This window comes from Podarcis melisellensis (genome assembly GCF_964234715.1).
Source record: "Podarcis melisellensis genome assembly, chromosome: 7".
NCBI lineage: Eukaryota > Metazoa > Chordata > Lepidosauria > Squamata > Lacertidae > Podarcis > Podarcis melisellensis.
Window position 1 is genome coordinate 73736348 of NC_138539.1, and position 19817 is coordinate 73756164.

The 19817-nt window shown below is 44.3% G+C and overlaps 1 protein-coding gene across 6 annotated transcripts in view; it reads left to right on the forward strand.

Moving 5' to 3' along the window:
• The window catches only part of CDH18 (cadherin 18), a 603832-nt gene that overhangs the window by 474488 nt on the left and 109527 nt on the right, over positions 1 to 19817 (forward strand). The window lies entirely within an intron of this gene.

Here is a 19817-nt window from a genome sequence, read left to right on the forward strand (position 1 = left end):
CAATGGTGTGCATTAGTTCCTTTGTGCTGCTTGTGACATCAGGGTCATTTGGAAGGCACTCATCTCCTTAGAAGCTTGTCAGCTCCTTTAGGATTGCCTTATATCCCTTTACTAAAAAAACAACAACAAACCTATGGTTACGTGGAACATACTCAATAAACACACAAGATGTAACCGGCTGTACTTTTGAATAAATAAGGTACACTATTCATTGTATCAATTTGTAGGTTTCAACAGAAGTCTCAACGAAAAAAGCAGAAGACCCAGTAGATCAGTTCATTCTCTAGGCGGTTCATGCACAAGGGCCATACATGTATAAGTATCTATTCCACCTGTCTGTTCAAAGAGTCCAATAATCCACATGAAGAGTTGTTACAATTCCACAGAATCCTTTCAGAGAGTCTCAGACAAGGATTTCTGGAATATTAGCCTTGTTTCACCATCCTAGGCTTCATCAGTAGGACAGGCTCTAGGTAATGCACATAGCATATGTAATATTACAAGATAGTGGATCTTATAACATAGTAGTGGTTGCAGTAAGCAATGATTGTTACAAAGCAGGATTATATCCTCTAATATTACATATGGTATGTGCAGTTGTTTATGGTGATCTGGGGGAAAATATCATGCTCTCTCCTTCTCCCCTCTGCTTAATGCCCCTTGATCCCTGGCATCTCTACTTAAAAGGGCCGTAGGTAGCAGAACAGGGGGGATCCAGTCACACCTTAGAGCACACCTTAGGTCAGCAAACTTTTTCATCAGGGGGCCGGTCCACTGTCCCGCAGACCCTGTGGGGGGCTGGACTATATTTTGAAAATATAAATACCCTGCAAGCCGGTCCCGCAGCTGCCTGCAGACCTGGAGGAGGAATGCACTCTGCACGCGCTCAGGAGTGTGTCTCGGCACTGCCCGCTCACCACCATTGGCCTGTCCCTGTGGAGCTCCCAGGCGGCTTGCACCAGGCATTGCGTCCCATCGTCTCAGGCCAAGTTGGCAGGCAGGCCGCATACATGGAGCGCTGGGCAGGCGGCACACAGCTCACCCTCCAGCTGCTCCAGCACGGCCACTGAGCGTGCCACCAGCAGCAGTGCCGAGCCGGGCGCCAGGCGTGGGGCTAACAGGCATGCTAAGCTCCGGCTGAAGCCCCGCGACGCACCCATCACGATGCCCACGGCATGGCCCAGACCCATCGCTCTCCAGCCTGTCAGCCTCTCCGTCCATGGCCGCACTGGGTTTATCTCAGCTGTGGGCGGCGAGGCTTCAGATTGGCCCCAGGAACTTCCTGCAGCCAATCTGAAGCTGCGCCAGCGTCACCACCTGCCCAGAAGCCGTGCCAGCGTTGTGGAAGTCAGTTCCCATGTGGTGAGGCGTCCGCAGCTCATGGGGGCTGACGCAGCGGGTGGCAGGTTCCGTGGGCCGGATTTATGAGCCGCATCTGGCCCCTGGGTCTTAGTTTGCCAACCCCTACCTTAGAGAGTAGCTCCCAGTAGACAGACGAGAGCCAAACTAACCAAATCAGCCGATTGGCTGGCTGGGGGTGACGACGCGGCCGGGATTTCCCTGCTCTCACGGGGGCTGAAACCAGCCCCCGCTCACGTGGGGTGGGCGTGAAGCCCGCAACCCCACCTCCTGGGCAGGCCGGAAGTGGCTCTGTCAGTAGACAGACAAGAGCTAGACTAACCAAATCAGTATTGTCTGCTTGCTGCATAGTACAGTGGTGCCTCGCAAGACGAAATTAATTCGTTCCGCAAGTCTCTTCGTCTTGCGGTTTTTTCGTCTTGCGATGCACGGTTTCCCATAGGAATGCATTGAAAATCAATTAATGCGTTCCTAGGGAAACCGCCTTCAGACCAGGTCCGGGGACAGTCTGTCCCCGGACCTCTTCTGAAGGCTGGGGGGCGCGGGCTTCGCAGCAGCGCTACAAAGCCCGGTGGCTGGGGCAGGTGTTCCCGCCCCCCCTGCTTCGGAGCAGCGTTCCGAAGCGGGGTGGCTGGGGCAGGTGTTCCCGCCCCCCGCCCGGCTTCGCAGCAGCGCTACGAAGCCCAGCGGCTGGGGCAGGTGTCCGGGATCTCTTTTGAAGCAAGCGGCTGCGGAGAGACGCGATCTCCCCGCAGCCGCTTGCTTCAAAAGAGGTCCGGGATCTCTTTTGAAGCAAGCGGCTGCGGAGAGAAGCGATCTCCCCGCAGCCGCTTGCTTCAAAAGAGGTCCGGGATCTCTTTTGAAGCAAGCGGCTGCGGAGAGACGCGATCTCCCCGCAGCCGCTTGCTTCAAAAGAGGTCCGGGATCTCTTTTGAAGCAAGCGGCTGCGGAGAGAAGCGATCTCCCCGCAGCCGCTTGCTTCAAAAGAGGTCCGGGATCTCTTTTGAAGCAAGCGGCTGCGGAGAGACGCGATCTCCCCGCAGCCGCTTGCTTCAAAAGAGGTCCGGGATCTCTTTTGAAGCAAGCGGCTGCGGAGAGAAGCGATCTCCCCGCAGCCGCTTGCTTCAAAAGAGGTCCGGGATCTCTTTTGAAGCAAGCGGCTGCGGAGAGACGCGATCTCCCCGCAGCCGCTTGCTTCAAAAGAGGTCCGGGATCTCTTTTGAAGCAAGCGGCTGCGGAGAGAAGCGATCTCCCCGCAGCAGCTTGCTTCAAAAGAGGTCCGGGATCTCTTTTGAAGCAAGCGGCTGCGGAGAGAAGCGATCTCCCCGCAGCCGCTTGCTTCAAATGAGGTCCGGGATCTCTTTTGAAGCAAGCGGCTGCGGAGAGACGCGATCTCCCCGCAGCCGCTTGCTTCAAAAGAGGTCCGGGATCTCTTTTGAAGCAAGCGGCTGCGAAGAGACGCGATCTCCCCGCAGCCGCTTGCTTCAAAAGAGGTCCGGGGGCAGCGGGAAGAGCTGCCCCCGGACCTCTTTTGAAGCAAGGAGCGGTGGGGAGAAGCGATCTCCCCGCCGCCCCTTGCTTCAAAAGAGAAGACCCGCTGTCCCCGGGGCAAGCTTCGTTTTGCGAAGCAAGCCCATAGGGAAATTCGTCTTGCGAGACAACTCGAAAACGAAAAAACCTTTCGTTTTGCGAGTTTTTCGTCTCGCGAGGCGTTCGTCTTGCGGGGTACCACTGTAGTGAGTAGCAACAGGGAGGGAAGTGAAGTTGCTGGTCTTGCTGAAGAAAGCAGTTCTGGAATTTAATCCTGCCTGCTCTCGGGTTTTCTTGCTTGCCTGATGGTGTAAGGGGTGATGAGGGTGGCCCTTCATAAAGAACAATTAGAAGCCCACAAACCTCCCAAGGGCATTTATGCAATGTACCTGATTGGCTCATTACTTCTTTCTATCTGTTTTAGTAGCAAGGGGCTGTCTGGCCAAGGTTGGTTAGCTTTAAATGTAACTGTAAGAGCTCCTTGGGAGACTATCAGAGTGAATTGAATTGCTGGCCTCTCATAAGCGTTTTGATTATATGCATGTGAGAGAGATGCCTACACGCACCTTGATGGTTTGTCATCACTCTGAATGACAATGATGGTAACGATGATGATTGTTCATGCTAATGCATCAGTTGTGGCAGACAACATCAACATTTGTTTATGCCGGCTAGGGAGGAAAGAGAAATGTGAATGGTATGGTAATGTCATAAAAGATAAAACCTGCTATGAGCAAGGAAATTGCTGTGCTTGTTCACTTCCACATAAGGTGTGTACAATGGCCCAATTAGTTTGCAGGTGTCCTGTTGTGTAGATGAACCAAGTTAGTTTTATCAAGCTGTGCAGCAAGCAAGTGCCGATAAGATATCCGCTATGCAGATGATTGAGATTTTATTTTTTATTTTATCCTGGGGTGGCTTGGTTTGTTATTCTTTGTTTTTGCATCAAGTGATAAGAAGAACAGTGGGACCTCGGTTTTCGAGTGTAATCCATTCTGGAAGACCGTTCGAGTTCTGAAATATTCAAAAACCAGGGCGCAAAGGGCAGTCTGCAAATTTAATGGATAAAAAAGGGGAGGGAAATTCAGTGGAAGTCATTCAACTTCCGGGGTGCATTCAAAAATGGAAACATTTACTTCCAGGTTTTCGGCATTTGAAAACCAAAACGTTCAACTTCCGAGACATTCAAAATCTGAGGTACCGATGTATTTGCCACACATTGGAGCAAATGTAATAAAATGTATGTTCAAATGGTTGGCTATGACCACACTTGGATTATATCAATAGCCGAGCAGAACTGGTTCTCGAGGCACAGAAGGGAAGCAACATTATTATTCTTAAATATTATTAATAACAATAATTTCCTTTCTATGCCACTTCATATTTTTAAGAAAAAATATCAAAGCTGTTTACAACACATTAAAATATCAAATAAAACTTTACTGAAGAAAGTCGACTATATAGTATACATTCAAAGCAACATAACTAACCCAAAACTTAAAGGTTTCAAAATAAAACATTGCTAAAGGGAGTCAAATATAAAAGGCATGTTTAAAACAGCACAATTGGCAAGGAAATAAAATCTTAAGCATCAAACGCATCTGCTGCTGTTGCTGCCAATCCTGGCAATGCTGGCTCAAGACAGGCGGCAGCTGTGGAAGCTCAGGCTCAATGACCTGGGTCTGCACTAAGACACAGGCAAAATGGCCTCTGGCCTCTTCAGCAGACTCAGCTTTTGTAGCAGAAGTCAGTCAGGGCCCTGTCCTCCAGGCTAATAATAATATTAATAATTTATTATTTATACCCCGCCCATCTGGCTGAGCCTCCCCAGCCGCTCTGGGTGGGTCCCATTAGAGTGTTAAAAACAATACAGCATTAAATATTAAAAACTTCCCTAAACAGGGCTGCCTTCAGATATAAGATAGCTGCTTATTTCCTTGACATCTGATGGGAGGGCATTCCACAGGGCGGGCTACACTACTGAGAAGGCCCTCTGTCTGGTTCCCTGTAACCTCACTTCTCGCAATGAGGAAACTGCCAGAAGGCCCTCAGCGATGGATCTCAGTGTCCGGGCTGAACGATGGGGGCAGAGATACTCCTTCAGGTATACAGGACCGAGGCTGTTTAGGGCTTTAAAGGTCAGCACCAACACTTTGAATTGTGCTCGGAAATGTACTGGGAGCCGATGCAGATCTCTCAGGACCGGTGTTATGTGGTCCCGACAGCCACTCCCAGTCACCAGTCTAGCTGCTGCATTCTGAATTAATTGCGGTTTCCGAGTCACCTTCAAAGGTAGCCCCACGTAGAGCGCATTGCAGTAGTCCAAGCGGGTGGATAACTAGAGCATGCACCACTCTGGTGAGACAGGCTGCAGGCTGGCAGGGTCCTAGGTAGACTAGGTGGGGAAAGGCGGTCTTCCAGGACTCACATCCAACATAAGAACATATGAAAAGCCTTCTGGATTACAGCATTGGTCCATCTTGCCTGGCATTCTGTTCTCAAAGTGGCCAATCAAATGCCTGTGTGAAGGACGAAGGCACAACAACACTCTGTTCACCTGTGATTTCTGGCACCTGGTATTAAGAGGCATAAAGTGGTACCTCGGGTTACATACGCTTCAGGTTACAGACTCTGCTAACCCAGAAATAGTACCTCGGGTTAAGAACTTTGCTTCAGGATAAGAACATAAATCATGTGGCAGCGGTGGGAGGCCCCATTAGCTAAAATGGTGCTTCATGTTAAGAACAGTTTCAGGTTAAGAACAGACCTCCGGAACGAATTAAGTACATAACCAGAGGTACCACTGTATTGCCTCTGGACTCTGGAAATGGATGTAGAAAATAGCCATCATGGCTAGGAGGACTTTCTTTCTGTATTCTTTTTTTTTTTTTTTAAAAAAGCATATTTTATTGAATTCAAATTTAAACAGGATTACATAATGATTAGATAATGACACGGGGGGCACTGTGGTTTAAACCACAGAGCCTAGGACTTGCCGATCAGAAGGTTGGTGGTTCGAATCCCCACGGCGGGGTGAGCTCCCGTTGCTCGGTCCCTGCTCCTGCCAACCTAGTACTTTGAAAGCACGTCAAAAAGTGCAAGTAGATAAATAGGTACCACTCTGGCAGGAAGGTAAACGGCGCTGCTCTGGTTCGCCAGAAGCAGCTTAGTCATGCCGGCCACATGACCCAGAAGCTGTATGCCGGCTCCCTCGGCCAATAAACCGAGATGAGCGCCGCAACCCCAGAGTCAGCCACGACTGGACTAATGGTCAGGGGTCTCTTTACCTTTACATAATGATTACAATGAATACATTTCCCTGCCAGTCTCCCTTTCCAGAGTGCGGATTTGCCCCTAATAAGACATAGCTTCTGTTCAGCTCCATGTTTTCACAATCATTGATAAAGTAATTAATTTGAAAGTGTCATTCCACAGTGTTCCATGCATTCTTAATGGGTGAAAGCCATAGCCAGTGAATTGCACGTACCAAATAAAATCAAACCATATTGCGTAGAAGGTAGCATTCCTCTTTCCTGTACCTATAGGTAACAACTTGTATGGATCACCCAGCAGCCATCTAATTTTGAAATTATTTGTTTCCTCTTCTAGAAAATTCTGAAAGGAAGAGGGAAATTACTCCCTTGGTGAGCAGTATACAGGGCAATAGAGGACATAGAGCGTGCTGCTTTCGTGTCTTCAATCTGACCTGATCCTCAGGCACAAAGGCAGTCATTTGTTGGCTTATTAAAGAATTTACTAGTCAGATATTCTGTGGGCATAGTTTGAAATCTAAGCTTAGTAAATGCATATGTAACCGAGGGTGGGGGGAGGTTAATTCCCAGAGATAAGCAGCTCTTTTATGGCCGGATTTATTTTTAATATACCAAACTGAGGACTTAGAATTCTTCATATATTTAAAGTCCATTTTGGCATTTTCAGCAAAAATTACATTGCTGATCTTAGGGTGAGAAATGTCCTGAGATGACATTACAAGGCAAACTGAATAGCTCAACAATATGGGCCCATTGATCATCTGGGTTCACAAGTGTCTCCAACTGCTATTCCAGCAAGAACACCGAACAGGAGAGATCATGCTCATTCCACCAGGATATGAATGCCTAATAATAATAATAATAATAATAATAATAATAATAATAATAATAATAATAAATTTATTATTTATACCCCACCCATCTGACCAGGTTTCCCCAGCCAGTCTAGGCGGCTCCCAACAGAATATTAAAAACACAATAAAACATCAAACATTAAAAACTTCCCTGAACAGAGCTGCCTTCAGATGTCTTCTAAAAGTCAGATAGTTGTTTAGTTCTTTGACATCTGATGGGAGGGCGTTCCACAGGGCGGGCGCCACTACTGAGAAGGCCCTCTGCCTGGTTCCCTGTAACCTCACTTCTCGCCGTGAGGGAACTGCCAGAAGGCCCTTGGTGCTGCACTGAGGTCCGGGCTGAATGATGGGGGTGGAGACGCTCCTTCAGATATACTGGGCCAAGTGCATTTAGGGCTTTAAAGGTCAGCACCAACACTTTGAATTGTGCTTGGAAACGTACTGGGAGCCAATGTAGGTCTTTCAGGACCAGTGTTATATGGTCTCGGCGGCTACTCCCAGTCACCAGTCTTGCTGCCGCATTCTGGATTAATTGTTGTTTCCGGGTCACCTTCAAAGGTAGCTCGCCACTTCATTCTGGCCTTAAAGAACTGTGGTCCCTTTCCTGTCTCACCTCTTTTCTTGCATTTCTTTCATGGTCAAACCTGGGATGAAAGAAAATGAAAAGAATAAAAATTCAAAACATAAGATATAAAATAATTGCACTGTATGTGGGCAACCTGTGCCTCTGCCCTAATGTTGCATGCCCTCCAGATTCCAACAGCCCAGAGGTCATGGCTGATGTTCTACTCTTATCAACCTCTGGAAGGCTACCCCTGAAAACCATCTACTCCTGCAACATCATAAAAGTTGAACTTCATTCAATTAAAAGCAGCTTGGAACCGCTATCTCTATAAAGCCCACTTGCATTCAACCAAAGAAAGATTCGGATTCATTCCACATGGGATAAAGTTCTACAGTGATGGGCAGCTAGTGAAGAGGCCATGTCTCTTGTGCCTGCCAATCTGAATGAACTTAATGATGGACGTTCAGGGAAGGCATATTTCTCCAATATCCAGCTCCATGCAGGTTCATATAGGTGTAACCAGGTTCCACACCATTTAGGGTTTTAATGATATCCCCCAGCACTTTAAATTATGCCTTGTAATATGCTGGTAACTAGAGTTACCAGTGCAGAAGAGGTGTTAGCAACCATATAGCTGTATTTGGCACCAGTTGATTATACCAGTGTTTCCCAACCTTGGGCCTCCAGATGTTTTTGGCCTACAACTCCCATCATCCCTAGCTAGCAAGACCAGTGGTCAGGGATGATGGGAATTGTAGTTTAAAAACAGCTGGAGGCCCAAGGTTGGGAAACACTGGATTATACCAAACAGTGTTTAAAGGGAACCACATGTAGACAGTATTATAGTTGGTCTTTTCTCACGATGCTACTCACCAGTATGGAGTACCATCACCTCTTTTTGTTGCTGCCTTTGGCAGCCTTTTTGTGCTGGTTGTAACTCTCTTACCTTTGGTGATCACTCGTAGCTGAGTAAGATTGTCTTTCATAAACACAGTTTTAACAGTGAGCCTGTAAGTGACTGTGGAGGCTAATTCTGGATCCACACGTCCTTCCAGAGTGGGGACATGCTTTCTTCCCTTTAATCAGAGTTCAAGCATCTTCAAAGCTCATGACACCTTTGGTAAAGGCTGTTCTCCAATTGGAGTGTTCACAGGCCAGTGCTTCCCAGTTGTCGGTGTTTATACTACATTTTTTTTTTTTAAGATTTGCCTTGAGAGAGTCTTTAAACCTCTTTTGTTGATCACCAGCATTACCATTTCCATTTTTAAGTTTGGAATAGAGTAGTTGCTTTGGAAGATGATAATCAGGCATCTGCACAACATGTCCAGTCCTACAAAGTTGATGTTGAAGGATCATTGCTTTGACACTGGTGATCTTTGTTTCTTCCAGTACATTGTCAATAGTTAGCCTGTCTTTCCAAGTATGTGTAAAAATTTTCAAAGACACTTGCCATGACAAGGTGATGATCCAGTGAGTGAGTGGTTGTAACTAGGGCATGAGTGACAGCAGTCAGTTCCTCTCTCTCCATACAGAGTCACTCCTAACAAATCAACTGATACAAGGCATTCTTGGGAACTGATGCATCCATTTATAGTGAAGTTTTGGAGAACTCCCCTGATTGGGAACCTGATACGGCCCCATATATCCCAGGGAGCATACCTTCATCCAAGTAAGCATATTTCCCTACCCACAGTACTTCTAGCTCACCTGGATCAAGCTTCAGTTTGCATGTCCTCTTCCATCCTAAAACTTCTTGCAGACACCTGTATCTCTAATGTTCTTCAGTCTGATTGAAGATCAGTTTTGCTTTTGTTTTGTTTGTTTTTAAAAAATGAGTACACTTATGGAAAAGAGATACTTAGCAGTTATGTTGTCTGGCCAGCTGTCCTATCAATTGTCCTCGCTAACAATGTTATTGCGGCAGCTGCTGCTGTTGACTTTTTATAGAAAACAGCTTTGGGATCAGAATGCCAAAGCTGGTGGTCTGGAAAAGGAGAATAAGGCAGAATGATGATCTTGACAGATAAATGATCCGCACAGTAGATGTGTCAGCAGGCCTGTAAGCTGCTAAGCCACGAAGCAAAGCAGAAAGTTAGGCAGAAAAGTCAGTAGGGGCAGTACCCCAAAGGTGAATTGCTGCATATGCTTACTGAGGCCTTCTGCTGATTTAGTAGCTGCCGTACCACTCCCTGGCTATTTGCAGAGCTATTTTCAGACAGCAGAGGGTAGTTGCACTCTGTTTTGTCAGGCTGCCATGATGACCCTGTGAATAAGGTTCATAGAACTGGGTGCAAGATTTGAAAATGTCACCTCCTCCCCGGAAAAAAAAAAATGTTTCAGACCATTTCCACTGGTCTATGGTGGCAGCCATTTTCTACCATATATTCTTATTCTTTATCCTTGTTGTTGTTGTTTAGTCGTTTAGTCATGTCCGACTCTTCGTGACCCCATGGACCAGAGCATGCCGGGCCCTCCTGTCTTCCACTGCCTCCCGCAATTTGGTCAAACTCAGCATCCAAACTCAACTTCATGATCTGTCCTTCCAGTGAGCACTCAGGGTTCATGTCCTTAAGAATAGATAGGCTTGATCTTCTTGCAGTCCATGGGACTCTCAAGAGTCTCCTCCAGCACCATAATTCAAAAGCATCAATTCTTCGGCGATCAGCCTTCTTTATGGTCCAGCTCTCACTTCCATACATCACTACGGGGAAAACTATGGCTTTAACTATACGGACCTTTGTTGGCAAGGTGATGTCTCTGCTTTTTAAGATGCTGTCTAGGTTTGTCATCGCCTTTCTCTCAAGAAGCAGGCGTCTTTTAATTTTGTGACTGCTGTCACCATTCTTTATCTTTATTCTTAATTAAATTTATATACCACCCTTCATTCAAAGATCACAGGACTGTTTACAGCACAAATACAAAATGACACACATATAAACACAATGAAGTCTGATACGTAAGTCCAAAAGGAATCATAAAAGGGGTACAAAAAAATTGGTTCCGCTTCTGAGTGGGACCAGGTTGCGCTCAGGCCAACAGGTCCCACCCCTGCCTCAGCATGGTGTGGGGTGGCATCCTGCGTCACGCTGAGGGTAGCCCGGCTACACCTTTCGCCAGGCGGCCAATCAGAGTGTTGTGGGGGCGTGGCCAGGGGCCAATTTAAACTGGTGTGACTCTAGAAGCTCCTATTTCAGGAGGTGCGGCTATCACCTGCCCCTCCATGCATAAGGGTATTCTGCTAAAGGAATCTGGGGGTGTGGATTTTGTCCAAAGCCTGGGGAGGGGCTAGGGCCATACCATGACCCCAGTGGGAGGGGGGTCGAGTCGATCTGAATCGGCAGGGCTCCCCCTACTGGTGGTTTACCCTTCCAGACATCCTGCAAGGCGGGCAGGAGTCAGATATAGTCTGTTGGTGCCAATACCGCTCACCAATAAAGTTGTGGGTTAAATTTTGCCCATTAACATTAACCTAAATTCTGTGTCCTTGAGTCTTTATTCTCCTGGGGGTGGCTTGGGGGGTCTTGAAGCGCAACATTTCTATATTGTAGCAGCTTTGGAAAGTAGCACAGTATAAAGATGGAGTATTTTCAAGTGTTTCAAATATTCTCTATTTTGGACCCAATTTTGTCGCAACATTTTTTTCGGTGTCATTTATGGCCCACTTTTCAGCCTACTTCCTAAGAGCTCCAATCAGCTATTTCTGTTTTAAAAACACCAAAGATATAAAAGGTAGTCTGCTCAGACCACCTAGTAGAACTTTATCGGGGAGTGTGGATGCTGAGTGGGAACTTGTTTGAGCTGTGAATTAATCCAGGAGATGTAGATCAGGCAGTTTGTCTCATAATATGGATGCCTAGGATTCCTTCAGCATCTCTTCCTACATACAAAAGCATAAGGAGCATATAGAAAAGAAACTGTGTGTTTGGTGGGTGAGGGGACATCTCTACTATAATCTAAAATGTTAAATCTTCCAAATCTCATATGGAAGTTTAGGACTGAAACAGAGGAATACAAAGTGCCACCAATAGGCTGAGACTTGGGTCACTTTTAATAATGTTCTTTACTTACAATTTCCTGTTGGACTTCATTTTTTGGCCCTTTCCTGCCTATCTAATTAGTCTAATTGATTTTCTTCTGTCTTCCTCCATGGCAGAGCTGTTACATGTCTCTCTGATGGAGCTGTTAATAAATAGTGATGGGAGTCATTTGCTTTATGTTTCGAATGAATAATTAAACTCCCTGCCTTCAAAATATTTGTGCCTACCTTAAAGAGAGATGATTCCTCAAAGCAATTCTTTTTAAAGTAGGTTTTCTGGGAATGGCATAAGAGAACTCAGTATTTATTTATTTTTTGGTGAGTTCCTGGAATTAACCAAACTGCTTTCTGGGAATAAAATAATTGTGAAGGCACTTTGAGTCTCTAGACTGAGTGTCCTCTTATCTTTCTTTCTTGCCAAGAGTAGGTACATCATCAAAACTCAGGATATATGTTGCCACATATATTTATTATTTATGTATGTTCTTACATTTGGAGCTCACCTTTCTTTCTTCCATCATGGAACCCAAGACATGGGGTTTACAGGCAGTCACCTATCCAAGCAGTGACCAGAGCATTACCTGCTTAGCTTCACTCAAGGTGTTGGCCTGATGTGTCTTCAGCCCATACCCTGTCAAAATATGGCCTGTCAAAAAAGCAGATAAAATAACTTGAAATCGGAGGGATATACAAGTGCCTAGGTAAAGGTACCCCTGGCCATTAGGTCCAGTCATGAACAACTCTGGGGTTGCGGCACTCATCTCGCTTTACAGGCCGAGGGAGCTGGCAGTTGTCCACAGACAGTTTTTCCAGGTCATGTGGCCAGCATGACTAAGCCGCTTCTGGCGAAACCAGAGCAGTGCACAGAAACACTGTTTACCTTCCCGCCAGGTACCTATTTATCTACTTGCACTGGCATGCTTTCAAACTGCTAGGTGGGCAGGAGCTGGGACCGAACAGTGGGAGCTCACCCCATCGTAGGGATTCGAACCACCAACCTGCTGATCGGCAAGCCCTAGGCTCTGGGGTTTAGACCACAGCACCACCCGCGTCCCTATACAAATGCCTAACTTTGCCTATATTGTGCCCATCTCATTAAAAGAGGAGGATATTATAAACATACTTATTATTTACAAGCCAATATGATTTTCTCCCCCTTTACCTGAAAATCTTGCAATAATATTTGTGTTCTTCTAATGACCCTTTCCCAAGAAAAGATTAACGTCCACAAATTATATTGTAAAATATGAAATATCCAATGATTATATACTGTGCATGCACAGATTGGGTGGCCAGTTGTATTATGCAAAAGACCACTTGTTTAGTCATTTAGATTATTGTTCATGCATGGATACTAATCTTCTTTTAGGAAATTTGCCAGTATAGAAAAAGCTTTATATTATAAGCATGTACTATGTGCAAAATAAAAGGTACAGTAATTCTCATTGCAAGGAAAGCACATTTCCTTTCAATATATATTTCTAATTTATCTTTATCTGGAACTGTATATGTTGACACAGTTGCTATAGCAGCATAGAAGAACCAAACCAGGGCCTTTGTGGCAACAGCTTCCTATTGTAGCATCTGAACCAGTGTGAGCATTCATGTTGCTTCCTAGAATGTATCTTTTTGCATCTGGTATTGTTTCGAATGTGTGCTTGTACAGAGAATCTCACAGAGAACAATTTGAATGCTCAGAATGCCATATAATCATAGAATTGTAGAGTTTGGGGTCATCTAGCCCTCTACTTAAAAATCTTCAAGGAAGGAGAGTTGTTAACCTCCCAAAGAAGACTGTTCAACTGTTGAACACCTCTTAGTGTCAGAAAGTTCTTCCTGATGTTTAGTCAGAATCTCCTTTATTGTAACTTAAAGCCATGGTTGTCCTTTCTGTCACTCCTTTTGCTGTCATTTATTTATTTTTGCTGGTTTTAGTCATTTATAGACCAACCTTGATTCCCCCAAATCAGTTTGCATAACAAAACTGCAAACTAAAAAGTAAATAAATCATAAAACAACATCAGACAATTAAGAACATAGAATTGAAGAGTTGAAAGGGACCCCAAAGCCCATCTAGTCAAACCCCCTGCAATGCTGGAATCTCAGCTAAACATCCACACATACAAAGTATAAGAGCCTGCAGATAATCAGTAATATAAAGCCTTATGGGGGGAAAACCCTTTCCAATAAAGAATAGGTTTGTCAGAGTTTTTGGAGAAGGGACTTCAGTATCTGCTGAGCCACCACCTCAAAGGCATAATCCGATTTGTTCTTCGCTTATATCACACCAAAGCTCAGAGGCTGAACAGCTATTGAACTATTTTGTTTTTGTAGACACAGCACCTGTGCAAAAACTATTTTGCTGCAGCAACAGCAACATGAGTAACACTGAGGAGGGTGGGATTGTTTAAACTGCTCCCCAGAAGGCTCTCTGGCCTGCACCAATAGCATCATCTTGTTAGAATTCTTTTCCCATGCTTGCAGTCATGGGATTGTTTTTATCACATGATGGTGTATGTTTTCACTCCACATTGTGGGAAGTAACAGAGACAGGATGTTTTAATTACTGTGTTTCCATGACATAGGATTTTTGTCCTTTGTCCTTTCTCTTTGCTGAAGATGAAGGAGCTGAGTTAGAGTGTATTATATGTAAATAAAGTAGTTTATATGTAAATTATATGTAAATAAAGTAGCCAAAATGCTGCGCTACTGAGCCTGTTACGCTGACTGCCCATACAGTGGTACCTCGGGTTACATACGCTTCAGGTTACAGACTCCGCTAACCCATAAATATTGCTTCAGGTTAAGAACTTTGCATTAGTCACTGTGATGTTTGGGCTGGAGAAGGCTTTTGAGTCTCTTGACCGACCGACCAGGAGGGAGAGAACATTCCAGTCGGGCATGTGTCTCTGCTAGATTCCTACTTGTGTGTAGGACCTCCTGACATATCTTGGATGCACTAAGCCTTTTTAAGATACAGTTCATATGGCTCATATTCAGCATGGTGCCTACTAGAAGGTAACATTATCCTGTAGCTGTAGTGCAGCTTCCCATTCATAGAAGCGGGTCTGGGCATAGCTGTCAATTTACAGATTTGAAAATAAGGGACCAGCTGCCTCGAAAATAAGGGATCAGCAGCCAAAATAAGGGATCAACAATTACTTTGATAAAATACATATTTTGTTGCATGCAAATGACTTTAGATAACTATTAGGTCCATAAATTACCATATAGCATATATTCAACACAAAAAAACAGCAACAAGCTGTTGTTGACAATGCACAGCTGGACATAGAAAGGGCCCCATTACCTTCAGTAGCTTATTTAAGGGACATCATCAATAAGGGACAGCAGAGGGACATGGTGCTGGGATAAGGGACTGTCCCGCCAAATAAGGGACGCTTGACAGCTATGGTCCTGGGCAAGTTACTTCACCTGACTGTTGCTTGGGAGGACTTTCCAAAGAAATCCTGTTGGGATTTCTGCTCGACTGTGCTAAAAGTGACATGTAAAGTTCGTTTGGAGGTTGCTCCTCTGGCAAAATCGATAAAGAATTTAGAGGGAAGCCTGCAGCATTTTGAGACGACCAGTGTAATGCCTCAGGCTTGGACATCAGGCATGGCTGCTCACCAGGAACTTAAAAAAAATAAAAATCATGTTGCTTTTATGTGGGACTGCAAAAGGGAGAGAGAATTATTAAGTGCTCATCAGGGCACAGTACATGTGGAAAAGGTTATTCCTAGGTTTAGAGGAAGGTGCACAGGTTATGCAGGCTGGGCTTGAACTCCAATGGCAAAAACGTGCAGCTTCCACAATTATAATTTGCTCAAGTTATTTTCTTCTCATTACATCCATTCCCCACAACTTCTCATTGTTCAACTGTCTGGCTGACTTTGAAGCTAATTCTTTGCCTCAATTCCTGGGGAGGTGATCCATTCTAGAAATCTGTGTGCCATTCAGGACTTCTGAAAATCTCTGCTTCCAAAGAAATCCATTATTAAAAGCTGTAGGGGGAAAGAATGCTAGTTTTGCAGGGGATGTGTGTTATATTAAGGACCCATCCTCCTCTATTAATAAAGTTCCTCACTTTTAATTTCACTCATGATTCCCTTCTGCCTTTTCAGCCCGTCATTATCTGCTTAGTAAGGAGATTGTTAAAGAGCACATCAATGTCATTCTCAAAATCAAGAGCCTTTTCATGCAACCACTTCTTTCCCTTCTTAACAGCAGGAAGTGCGAGCCACTTATTCTTTTTCGGACTCCGAAAACACCACTTTATGAAGTTTCCTTCCTTTTAAGACAGAATATATGGATCAGAAAGTTGGATGCAATCCTTTCAGGGATACTTTGCAGGATTTACGCAGCCTTGACAAATCGGTCTAAAGTTAACATTAAAAACATTGTCTAGCTTATGTCAAATGAGATCAAGAACTTGACTTCATTCATTCCTAACCTGTTCAATCCCTATGGATCCTGGCAGGTTGTATCTAAACCTACAGGCTGGGAATTCTGAGGAGAGTGTGCCCATTCTTGGACAATAGTGTATAAAAATATAAGAAGTATCTTATTAGATCAGATTGAATGTAAATCTAGTCTGGTTGCCTACCTGCTCCTTTACCATAGGTCAGTGATAGATCCCATTGTCTGCATCAAAGAGGTCCTAGATTCAGTCCTTGCTAATAATAATAATACATAAATGCATAAATAATTTTATTAATTGTACCCCACCCATCTGACTTGGTTGGATACAATTTGTGCCTGACAGTTTGATGAGCCATTGCCAATTAGTGTAGTGTAGTGTAGCGTAGCATAGCATAGCATAGCATAGCATAGTATATGTGGGGCTTGCTGTCAGTGCCATTCAGCGAATGGGCTACTTTGTCAATTTACAATAGCATAATTGGCACAATTAAAACAGCAAAGTAAAAGCTTCCATTCCAGTGTTTAAAAATATAGCATCCTCTCAGTAGTGTTTTAAAGTGTGAAACATTAAAATGCTCCCCAAATCCCCATTAATCCAAGTGGAGAAGAATAGCACTCAAATGCATACTGCTTCTCCTGATGGCAGTTCTAATTTGCATTTCTTCTTCAGTTTAACTTTAAAATATTCACTGTTGCACACAGCAAAAATACTTTGTGGTAAATATTAAAACGTGTGTTTTCTTAGTGGATTGTTGAAAGCCTTGACAGGAGTTTTGGCACAATCCATCAAGTTTCTGGGTATTTTGTTTATTTAAACTTTCTTGAGGCAGCCCTGCAAGCACCGTTAAAAGTATAGGAGGTTTTTTTGCATTCAGTGGGTTTACACTTATTATCAGGACTGTTTGTAGGTATGCTGTGATACTGCATGGTTCCCTAAAATCAGCTACCTCAATGTTTATTATTTTATTTTTAAAAAACAGCAATTTTCTAGTGCTTAATGGTTATGCCAAGTATGTTTGCATGTATATGGGAAATGCCTTCAATGAATGAGATGTCCAGTGGAGGTGTTATTTCAATGCCCTACATAATAGCTCTTTGCCTCGCCCATGTAATTTTGCAAAAGTAGAATAGAAAATGCCAAGTGACTGCATACAATTGCAGAATGTACTGAGCTGGAAGCCATACAAATTTACTAAAATTGCCCAAAGTACATTATATATTTCGGATGTAGAGTTTTTAGATGGTCTGGGTACAGACTTTTTAACAGCTCTACCTATTGTTAATCACCATTAAAAATGGCTCATGTTGTAAGCCAAGTCCTCTGCTCTTGCAGTGGAAGCAGGCAGAGCTGAGAAGGTTCGGGCCGAAGAGCATGTTGAAAACAAATTCTTATTTGGAGCCAGTGAGGTGTAGTGGTTAAGAGCAATAGACTCGTAATCTGGGGAACTGGGTTCGCTTCCCACTCCTCCACATGCAGCTGCTGGGTGACCTTGGGCTAGTCACACTTCTCCGAAGTCTCTTAGCCCCACTCACCTCACAGAGTGTTTGTTGTGGGGGAGGAAGGGAATGGAGAATGTTAGCCGCTTTGAGACTCCTTTGGGTAGTGATAAAACGGGATATCAAATCCAAACTCCTCTTCTCTTCTTGGAATAAGAAGTTTAGTACTAGATGTCCTGAAGCTGAGATCTCATTCACTCTGAATAAAGATGGAGGACCTCCTTCCTGGGTTGGGGCAGGGTGGACATGCCCTAAGAGGTGATTCATATCCCCCAGAGGCCTCTTGTGCTGTCTGTAAGTCATGTAAAGCAAGCCGAGCAGCTGTCACGCTATGGGTCTTGACAGTCTTATTGAACTTGCAGGCAAGAGCTTGTGCCACAGCATCAGTTAATGTGGCATCTAGTCCAAGTCCACAAATGATGACATCACACATATAATTCCCCACCCCCACTAATTGTTAATCTGGTGGTCTAATCAGTATCAGCACACACACTGCAGAATCCTGGACAGTGCACTAACACTCATGGCATCCCACTCAAGGACTGATCCTGCTTAGTAGCAACCCAATGGACCAAGAAGTAAAACTTACAAACATTGAGCAAAAACTACAGGTTCCTGAATGTAACTTCAACAAATTACTTGGTTTATTGAAATACAAAGGTTGATGGAAATGAAAAACTGAAAAGATACAAAATGGGATTGTGAATGATGAAGAATCTACACTGAAAATGGAAAATAGAGAATTGAATAGATCAGAATTAATACAAAGTCAGGTATAATATGTTTAAATGATTAGTAATTGGCTTGGGAGCCACCCAGAGTGGCTGGGGAAACCCAGCCAGATGGGTGGGGTATTAATAATAATAATAATAATAATAATAGGATTTGCATGTGGCTAAACAAATGTCAAGCATTGACAAAGCAGTCACATAACTCTTATCTCCCTCCAGCCCATCTAGTTGTGAAATGAGTTCCTAGCAAATTAGAGCAATAAAAATTCACAGTTACCAAATGTAGAACAGCAGACGAGATCCTGTAGTACTCCTTAATATATGCAAAATTAACAAAACGAGGCAGATAGCAGTAGGAAAGGAAAAGCCCAACCACCTACCTAGGAAGAAGAACTACCCATTTCTATAAATCAGCAATTGGGGGGTTGGACATTTCCATTAATTTCCCCCATCAATTTTCTTATTATATTGGTGGACCCACATAAACACAGACTGTGAATTACAATAATCCACCCATGAGGGGAGAAAATGAATGATGTGGACCTTGTTGTAGACATGGTTTTACACACAGGGATGGTTGACACACTTCCAGCCTCAGTTTGCCAAAACATTTCATGCTCCCACTTTGTTTAGATCACATGGCTGCTTCTCTACCATCCTAATCAGATTTCCAAGGTCTTCTCTGTGAGCTTCTATGGAAAGCACTCAGGTTCAAGCAATTTCCATAGGAAGGACACAAACATGGCATAGTGTCTATTTCAATCCATCACGGCAACTCTGTTATGTTCATAAAACATAACATAGCTTCTTGGTGTGATGTAGGCCTAGCAGAGTCCAGATTAAAACTAATATTTCAAAACAAACTCTTACTGGAGAGCCAGTGTGGTGTAGTGGTTAAGAGCGGTAGTCTCGTAATCTGGGGAACCGGGTTTGCATCTCCGCTCCTCCAAATGCAGCTGCTGGGTGACCTTGGGGTAGTCACACTTCTTTGAAGTCTCTCAGCCCCACTCACCTCACAGAGTGTTTGTTGTGGGGGAGGAAGGGAAAGGAGAATGTTAGTTGCTTTGAGACTCCTTTGGGTAGTGATGAAGCGGGATATCAAATCCAAACTCCTCTTCTTCTTCAACAACTGTGCTGTTTTGCCAGTACAGTGTTGTGCTAGCAACTGGAGGTCTCAGACCAAATTCAGGCTCATATAGGAATGGGCTTTGTGACAACCAATAACCAAAGAAGGTTGCAGATGAATGATGTGTGTAACAATTGGACTTGGTGGCAGGACAGTTGGGGGAATGGGAAGTAGTCCAGTTCTTCCCAATTCCTTCTCAAAGTGGTCCTGATGGAATTGGTCGCTGAAGAAGACCACCAGAAACTACCAAAAAAAACCCACTGGCGCTACCTCCATGTACATCTCTTTAAAATCATTTGCATTAGAGCTGTGAAAGTGTATTTCTGAAGTGTGAGTGTCCTCCTTTTTGTTAGCTTGTTTATATACTGCAGTAGTTTAAAGACACTAACCTGGAGCCAAGTTCAACAAGGCACTTGTAAAATATA